At 33.7% G+C, this 9890-nt stretch overlaps 1 protein-coding gene across 2 annotated transcripts in view; it reads right to left on the bottom strand.

Moving 5' to 3' along the window:
• LOC130443759 (ets DNA-binding protein pokkuri) overlaps positions 1–9344 on the bottom strand; it is a 34655-nt gene extending 25311 nt beyond the window's left edge. Inside the window, exon 1 of one of the 2 annotated variants that reach the window (XM_056778557.1) lies at positions 9099–9344. The gene's annotated coding sequence lies outside the window, so the exon portion shown is untranslated. Of the gene's footprint in view, positions 1–6141; positions 6486–9098 lie in introns of those variants that run through there. The other variant, XM_056778558.1, reaches the window with a different exon arrangement.
• Between the last annotated feature and the right edge of the window lie 546 nt (positions 9345–9890).

Consider the following 9890-nt stretch of genomic DNA (forward strand, 5'->3'; position numbering starts at 1 on the left):
TAGGATTTTCAGTCATAGGTTTTTTCGAAATTAAATGTTTGCGTTGGTATTTTTTAGAGGTTAATATCGTCGGATATCTATTTATTCTTGGAAACCCAAATAGTGACTACAACTATCAGAAAATTACATCGATTCCATTATTATCCATATTCTTAGAAATAACATCGATCCTTTGGAGTACAACCGTTTTTTTAACAAAATGGTACATCACATTTTGCTATAGCTGTTCGTCAATTCCTTATTAACCACTAATGGATTGAAAAAAATAATTCTTCAAGTTATATTCGATTGAAATCATTCAAATCGCAGCTATAGAAATATTACAGATAAATGCTGCAAGCCATAGCGCGCTGTGTAAGTGAGAATGTCCGTCAAATTCCGATGATAGAAGACGCAGAGTGAGACGTTTTTCTGTCCTTATCTAGGCCTATACTATAGCACGCCGTTAGAGAAGGATGGCTGGATTGTTGGCTCAAACTATACTATATATTCGCAGCCCTATCTGAAACGTAGATGATTCACGTCGAAGACGAAGTTTATTGCCTCCAGATATGTTCTCAAAACATATTGTACTATTTTAAAAATTCTTTTAAGAGCTGCAGGCTCATGCAAAAATTTGGGATCACCAATAATTTAGAAGGATAATGATTAAATGGCGCCTACAACCGATAAGGATTTGGAGGTACAAATCACAGAGCGGGAGAAGTACTCGTATATTGGTATTTTTAAGCCCACCTGGTACACAGACGGCTCCAGAAGGAATGGATTGGTCGGAGCAAGCCTCTGCGGAGGACATCTCAAAATAAAATAAGCAGAGGTATTCGATGTGATGGAATGCAGAAGAGCAATACTCAATCGACGCCACAGAAACACAGTAATTTCAATCTGCTCAGATAGCAGAACTGCCATACAAGCCATAATGGCCAAAAATGTGTGCTCTAAGCAGTACTTTAGTGCAAGAAAGTCCTACAACATCTGGTGAGTGATGACTGCAAGATCCAGCTTGTTTGGATACCCGATCACTCCGACAACAAAGGTGACTCACTAGGGCAGAAGGGCATCAGCGAACTCATCGATAGGCCCAGAACCCATCGTTGGTGTAGCTAAAAGTGCTGGTATCGCGTCTTGTCAACGATTTGCTTGCAAGACAGGCTTGGCAGGGATGAATAGAGACAATCGAATGCACATATAGAAGGACACCAAACAACTGCTTATATTCATCTGCAGTTTCGCGATTCAAACATTTGGTAAGTCTCTCGGTTTGCCTAATGACATTAGTTCAAGCCAAATCGCCTGATCGACTTCTCAAAGGACATAGGCATTGGTAACGCACGATGGGTCTATCTGAAGACCTATGGGCTCAACTGCCCCTTGGTCGCCCACAATGCTACCATGAACTATTTTAAGTGAAACGTGTTAGCGATCATTTCCTTAATTCAAGCAATTGAATACAATTAATGGCTAAATTTAGAAGCTTAGTTTAACCAAAAACTGTTTCAAATGTTAAGAGGCGTTATTCTAGAAAAGTACCTATTTATTTACTAGCAATTAGTCGCTGTCTATATCTATTGCGGATTTGTCTTTGGTTTGCGGTTACTTCAAGTAATTAATGTTAACTTCTTAAAAATAACTAGGAGTATAATAAGTAATTATTTTACAAATTTCATTACCTACTTTGGTGCGATTTTCAAATTAATCACCTAAGTTATTACTTTGTGGAACGATAAATTGCGGATATAATTAATATTATATAAACATGGAAAGTCATGATGATGGTTTATGTTAATCGTAAAAATAAATCGAAGATATAAATAAATTTAGTAGCAAGGTGTATGTAATTTTATAGACATTTTAAATGAAAAGAAAAGGTGATTATACTATTAATCGTAATTGATTTGAATTATTTTTATTTACGTATAGTGGAAGAATTTTGCTTCCAAGTCAGCGACACCTGGAAAACCACAAGACAATACGCAGGTAATTAGTACTGACAAGGCCTAAAATAAAATAAGAAACCGTTCTAAATCTAAAAAGGCCATGTACAAGTTCGTCTTTTCCTGTATTGCTTTTTTTGTCATCCATTTTATAGTAAATACATGATCTTGGATGCTTCTTCCCATTTGAAATCCACTCTGAGATTCTGTGTGTCGTCTATTGTTAATCTAATTTTCTTCTCTAATATTTTTCAATCATGTACATCGCTGTACTAATTAATGTTCTTCCTTGATAGTTATTGCACCTTTTTTGAAGATTGGTACTATTAATGCCTTCTGCTGGTCTGTTGGGAGTGTCTCATCGTCTATAGCTTTATTAAAAATATGAAACAGCTCATATGATGATTTTTCATTGTTTTATTCTGATATTGCATGTTCTGACTAATTGTTGAGCATTTCTGGTAATATTCTTTCCACCTTTGTATGACTTCCTTTTTTAATATTTCATCATTCGTATTTTTAACAAAATAAGTATCGTGCTGTTCTCAGTTCTCATATTTCTTAATGGTTTGCAGATGAGTTTTTGATTTACTTTGAGTCTTTTTCTATTTTAAGTTTAAGTCCGATACTCTTTTTACGATAAGAATCGTCAAGCTATTAACTGCAAACATTACCTCTTCATTGTTGGAAAATCTTTTACCACCGAGCCATTTTTTCAAGTCTTTCAATTCAAAACTTAATTCATCAATTTTGGCCATTGCAATTACGGATGTGTCTTGTTTAACACTTTCTTCTTAGCCTAATGCGGCAGTTTTTGCTCAATTTTTCTCAACTTGCCGTTGAGAGTTTTTCCATTTTCAAGATAGTCGGTAATGAAAATTTTCGTGTGTGAACAAACAATGGTAACATCGATTTTGTGTTAATGTGCGGGCAGAAATAATCGGTAGTAATTTAGTAGTAAATGATGTAAAAAATCATCTCAATAACATTCTTCCTAAGAACTGGTCGAGGAGGTCCATTTGCATGGCCACCATATTCCCCTATACGTATTTTTAATAAATAATTACAATTTCTTCAGAACGTCTCTTTATAGCGAACGGTTTCCTTGGCATCTAGAAGGATCTACATATCTCCTAAACCATAAATTTGATCGAGATAAACAAAGAGTATTTTTTGATAAAAAATAAATTGGAAAATTCATTTTTGCTATCTTTAGATTGTGCAGGTTGTCCCTGTAAAAGTTACGGATTGTTAACCATTGGGCATGAGCCGCCCCTGGTCTCTTCGGATAGTATTTATTCCGTCATCAGTTCTGATTTCGCAGCTTTAAATGCATATAACTCAAAAACGAGGGGTCGTATAAATTTTATGTCACAGCATTATTTTCACGTCATTTCACGTCATTTTCACGAATTTTTTGCATCAAGTCCCGGACCACCGTTTGGGGGTATAAACAAAATTGAGGGATGGTGGGCAAAATTCAAACAGCCAAACAAAAACTTACGAAGATCTGAAATATGAAAAACAATCTAGAAAGTGACAAAATCGATAGCGAGGAACAAAAAAGAATAGAAAAAGTTCCTATTTGATGTTTGTTATTTTAGCAGAAACAAATTCAATAATTATTGTAAAATGGAAGACAGAAATATCAACATTTTTGCGTCTTGATTAACAGATTACATCCGTGCTAAGGTAGTTTCAAGTTGTTTACATCGTTACGCTTTTCATGTAATATATAATTTATTTAATAGAAATTTGACTTCTCAGCACGATTCTTACGTAAATTATTATCTGTTATAATTGTTGAACATTGCAAATTTGCTACAGGAATTCCTTTTCCTTTGGAATTCACCTCATGTACCGGAACAATAAACAATTAAATTTAAATATAATTATTGTGACTAGATTTTAATTACCGGCATTTAGTATTATGATAATTATCATCTCTTGTAATAACGCATAAATAATTATTTTATTGTTCAATGAGAAAATGTTAGTAGGTTTAATTTCCTCTGTAATGAATTGCGATTCATTACAAATAAAGTTATGAAAATAAATGAGAAAACATTCTGTAAAACTTAACTAATGATCGTGAACCAGCTAAACACAATATTGAAAAAATTAAATAGCCATAAATCTTCTTTACAATTGCATTTTCAATTACATCGAATAGAGATTAGTAATGATACTAATAATGATTTGAGGGTTTGTTGTCTATGGTAATCGATCATTTTTTTTTTCAATCGAGATTTTATGAAAAGAGGCCGCAATAAAAATTGACTTGCATAAACACCAATGCAGTTATTTGTGTATGAAGATGACGTAGTACTAATTGCAAGAAATAAAAAAGCCCTAGAAAAAAATTGGATTAGCAAATATTTATGCATCTTAGTAAATGAAAGATGATATAAAAGACCGCATAAAATCTGGAATTGGTGCATACTGGAAATACCATGGATTTATTACAAATAAAATAGATGATAATGAATATAAAATGTAAGTGAATAAGGGAATAAAAGAGATAATGGAAAGACACGACATAGTTAAATTTACGAAATCCCGTAATAAACAAATAGGACGACCTATAATAAGGAGGGAAGACCAAATGAAAGATATACAAAATAACAAAACAAAACGTTAAACACACCAAGAGCATGAGAAGAGAATGGACCAGAATAACTCAAGTAACTGAAAGCCATTAAAATCTATAGAAAGATGTAGAAAGAATATCATGAGAAGCCATACGTCATTAAAGCAATAAGGAGCTCCAAGGAGCCCCAATATCCCCAAGATATCCCCAGGAATATATCAATCTTATAAATGAAAATTTAGTGTTGAGGATATCCTAAAAACAACTGTATTGCCTTGACTAAATTAATGTTATTGTTCAGCGAGACAACGAACGTCCATTTATTGCACGTGACATGTTTCGCCCTGTCTACATCGCCTTCCACATGCGCAGGTTATTAACAAAGTTAAAGTTGCTTAGAGCAAGGTGCCACAAACTGACATCGACCAACACTTTTTTTCGTTAAACACATAATTTTTTTACTGAGGACATTCTGATGAAACTTCTTGCAAATCATTAATTATATCTTCGAATATTTTTTCTCCAAAAAAAATTGCTTACTAGAGTATTTTGACAATATTGGAAACTAAAACGTTATTGGTTTTCCCTTAGTGTGAATTGTAGATTCGTGACTCAGTTAGGAAACGTTCAACCAGTTTAAATTATTAGAAAACATAAATACGAGGTCTGGCTACTAAATAACGAGACTGGTTACGAAAAAGGGTTTTATTATAAAAATTATTCTACATTCGAATGCTCCCCCTTCAATATACTCCCCTTTCCTTCGCCAAACACATTGCAATACCTTTTTACCATTGATCCAAGCAGTGCTGGAAGTCTTTTTTGTTGAGGCCCTTTAGGAACTCAGCCGTTTTTTGCTTTACCGCTTCCAAATCTGGTCGCTTTCACACCAAATCTTTTTCTAATCTTTCAAGGAAGTCTGAGCAGACCCGTTGAGGCAAGAGCTTTTGGTCAGCAGTCAGATTTTTTGGCACCAACTTTTGCCATGTGTAAATACTCGTGTAAAATTTTTCTGATCATTTCTTTATCGGCGTTTACAGCCTTGGCAATCATCCGGATGCTCATTCGACCATCTGCAAGCACAATTTGGTTGATTTTGGTCACTGTTTCCGGAGTGGTCATCTCCAGTGATCTCTCCCATAGGCCTCTTACAACAATTTATCGTACTCAGTTGGAGTTTTTTTCAATTTAAATTTGAGTTTGAGACGTTGCTCCTGTTTTTCGTCACACAGTGGTATTCGGCACGAGAAAAAAACACGTTCGTTTCAAACAGCTACTGCACAAATACTAGAATAGTGACGGAAACGTGTTTTATAACGTGCATAGACAAGATATCTAGATATCCAACGCACAATTCCGTCTAGGGCGCCCTCTAGGCGCGCAGTCTCGTTATTCAATAGCCAGACCTCGTATACTATCTCTCATACTTCTATCATTGATGGAATTATCGTGATAACCAGTTTAGCAAGACAACTTGAATCTACTGTAAACAGTAGCGATATTCTTGATATATTGTTATGAATAAAAATTCCACTTCGCAAATCAACTTAACAAAAAGTAGCTTTTCAATTAATTCACTAATATTTTCGGTTATAGTACGGAAAAAATTAACAATACCAATTATTTCAAGAGTGTTATTCTTCAAAATGGTATGAGGAGACACCAACACTTGTTTTGTACACCTATATCAATTACACAATGTTCAAAATGGCGATATTTATCAAAGTAAATCGATTTGATAAATTTGGAAATTTCATCACTATTGAAATATTCTTACAGGATATCTGTGGTATTTCGAAGATTAGATAATATCAATTACTTTTTTATCGGACAAAATTTAAAGGTAATTTCAACTCGTTCCATTTTAGTTATGCATTTGTGACTGAGAAAAAATTGTTATGCTTTTCAAATGAAGGTTTTAGAAAGAATTTTTTCAAATACGAACAAATGACCTCGTCGGTCCTAATTACCCTTTAATCACCCTCTATTTTCAAAGTCGATCCTCTAAAATTCTTCTAATATTAATTAACAGGAAGTAATTCTGGATGAACTTCCGCAAATATTTTATATTGTTTTTGTTTCTATTATCATTAGAAGTATCCCATCATTTCACGCTTCTTAAAACATTATTCTATTTACTACATTATAGTTTCGATATGATATAATAAGTCTCAGAAAGGTCTCAGACTCTTTTTCTTTTGTACATCAAAGATCTACTGAACAAAATTGCTTACCCGATGTATAGCCTCTCCGACTATAGCAGACTGGTGTCATTGTTCAAATCAAACAACCAAATCCGAGCAATCCAAGCAACCGATCACCACCATCGATACCGATTTTGGAGCCATTCTGGAGTGGGGTGAGAGCAATTTAATTGAGTTTAATACAACAACGATCCAGGCTGGTATTTTTACAAAGGCTGACATTGCAGCTCAGGATTTGATCCTGTCTGGACATAAAATATCACCATCACCGCAAGTTCGTTTGTGGGGTGTTGAGGTTGGTAGCAATATGTCCTGAGCCAAGGTAGGTTCACAAAAACTTGGAACCTCTTTTCAAGACCAAAAAGCTATATACTCGGCAACATCTTCTTATCTTCCACCCTTTGGCATCTTTGGAATATTGCTCGCGCATTTGGAGCTCGCCTCCAAATGATACGCTGAAGATGCTCGACTCAATACAGAAGACTTGTAGGCGATCCAGAGTTGACAGAATCTTGGACAGCTTGGAGCATAGAAGAAAAGTCGCCGACCTGATTCTGTTTTACCGATACTGTAACGGCAAATGTTCTTCCAACATAATCATGCGTAGCGCATTTTTTGCAAAACCTACTTGGCATATGAATAACGAGTTCGCCTTCATATGTTCAAAACTTCATTTTATCTGAAATCATTTTCCCGAGCACTACGCAGGCATGTTAGTTATGCTGAATGGAGTCAAACGGTTTTTGGTAGTCTATAAAGCAAACTAAGACATTTTTTCTTTGATCATATCATTTTTTAATTAGTAACTGAATACAGAATAGTGCTTCCCTGGTACCTAAGCCGTTTTTAAACACAAACTGCGTTTCACCACTAACCTCTTCGCACTTTTTAAATATTTGTTTGTGTATAATCTTCAAAAAAGCCACAAGTGCGTGGCTCAACAAGCTTATCAGTCTGTAGTCTTCACAAGTTTTGACAGTACGTTTCTTCGGTATAGTCACAAAGTGTATAATAATGAATTATGAGTTATAAATATGTCAAAAATCAATCTTATATCATGGGCACACAATTATTGTTTGCCAGTATTATTTATTTTCTTCATTTCGTCATTAAATTATGATTTAATATATTTTTCGTACTTATTATGTTAAATTTATGGGAAAAGTCATTCGCAGCAACATGGTCATGAAACTTTACGTTTTAGCAAAAGCTTTTTAGGATGTAAAGGGTTCTAACCACGTGACTGAACAATATAAATACGGAAGACCGATTAACAGGGCCAACAGAAAAAAATGATAAGCAAATAAACAAATCGGGGAGGAAAACTTTCCTTAATAATTTCAGTCATATTAATAAGTAATTGAATAATGAATAACCCTGTACATTAAGGTTGTTATTTATTGAGTGGGAAGTACTAACTAGAATTTTGAAATTAAACTCAACAAAATGAGAAAAAAATTTAGAATACGATAAGACGTAAAACATTCAGAAAATCATAATATTACACCCTATAAAATCCATTAAAATTCCATATTTACAGTATTCAGTTCTCAGGCATTATAAAAGGCACTTTACTGATTCCATCCGCTGTTGGGTGGGCTTGAAATAATAACAGACCACAACCACATATGGTGCACACTGACAACATCGGCCAAGGATTCTTTATACGTCACCCACGCTTATTGTTTAACTTTTATTTATCTCAGCCGGAAGTAAATACTTGCTTCCACTTCCTTTTCCAATCAGAACAGAAACGTACAAAACAACTACTTGCAAATTTTAAATAGATGATAATGAGTGCTGTTGAAAATAATATTTTTATTTTCATTTATTTATAAATGTGAGGATATTACACATAATTATATAGTTACTAATGATATAATAAAATTATTATATTTCAATTTGCGACTAGCGTCTATTTGGTAGAATTTCAGTAATATCCTATTTCGAATAGTAAAATGGTTATGGCAGTTTTTAACGTCCCAAAAATCTAAAACCGAATATTTTTTATCAAAGCAAATATCCGGTTGGAGTCAATCAAAAAATAAAATATATCTCCATTTCAGGGTCAGAAAAGATAAACTTGAAAGGTTAAGTAGGTATTTGTTAACAGTTTAAAATGTTGAAATTTCCATTTAACTTGTCGTGTCGGGTGACAATATGCGTAAAATAAATAATTTCAAAGAAAAAATTAGGAATTAGGTAATATTAAGATTTAGTTCATATACGGAAATGACACTGTTAACTCGTTAAACTAATAATTGAGTTATATAATTGATAAGAAATCACAATTATATCAACAAGTGTACAAAAGATGAACACAAAATGCGTGGAAGCATAGAACTAGAAAGCACATTTAGATTATATCACCTTTTTTGTGCAAATTCCGATAATTCCAAAATATCCAGGTCAATGCAACATCAACACATCACTATGTAATCCGATTAGGTAAATTAATAATTCACACACACTTGTCAAAAATTGCTATCAAAACGAAATTGTTCTATTTGATTTTATTTTATTCCTACGCGAGGTAACTGTGACCGCCTTTTGAGACCGTCACCTTACCACAATCGTTTTGGAACTGTTGTGTAGCTTAGATTGCAGACATCACGTTGGCTGTTACCCGCACGTCGTGGGGGAGTGGGAGACGTAGTCATACACATACACATAGTTATGTCGATGTTGTCAGATTTACACACCGGATCTTCACTTGTGGAGCCAAATGTGGAGTGGGGTAAAAAGCCGAGACTTCCTATTTGTAACACATGATGTTAAATAATACAGGGCGATTGAGAAGTATTGTAAATAAATACTCTATTTATTCTTCATTTACGTAATTCGAATACTAATAAATCTTATTTCATCAATAACTTGTTTTCTTAGTACATATATTTTTATTGTACTTATTAAAATTTAATTCAACGGGATATTATATGATGAGAGCATAATATGTTTGACGGTTTCATATATACAGGATTTATTCAGAATAACTACCTTTCATTTTAGAAAATGTTTGGAATTTGTATTTAAGATTAAAATTAGACATACATTTGAAAAACCATAATTTTAACACAATTGTGGTAATTAAAAAATCCAACAATCACAAATTCCCCGATTTGTTTCTCGAAACGTTGAAATGTTCTTCGAAGAATATACATA

This window comes from Diorhabda sublineata, chromosome 5 (genome assembly GCF_026230105.1).
Source record: "Diorhabda sublineata isolate icDioSubl1.1 chromosome 5, icDioSubl1.1, whole genome shotgun sequence".
Classification (NCBI taxonomy): Eukaryota; Metazoa; Arthropoda; class Insecta; order Coleoptera; family Chrysomelidae; genus Diorhabda; species Diorhabda sublineata.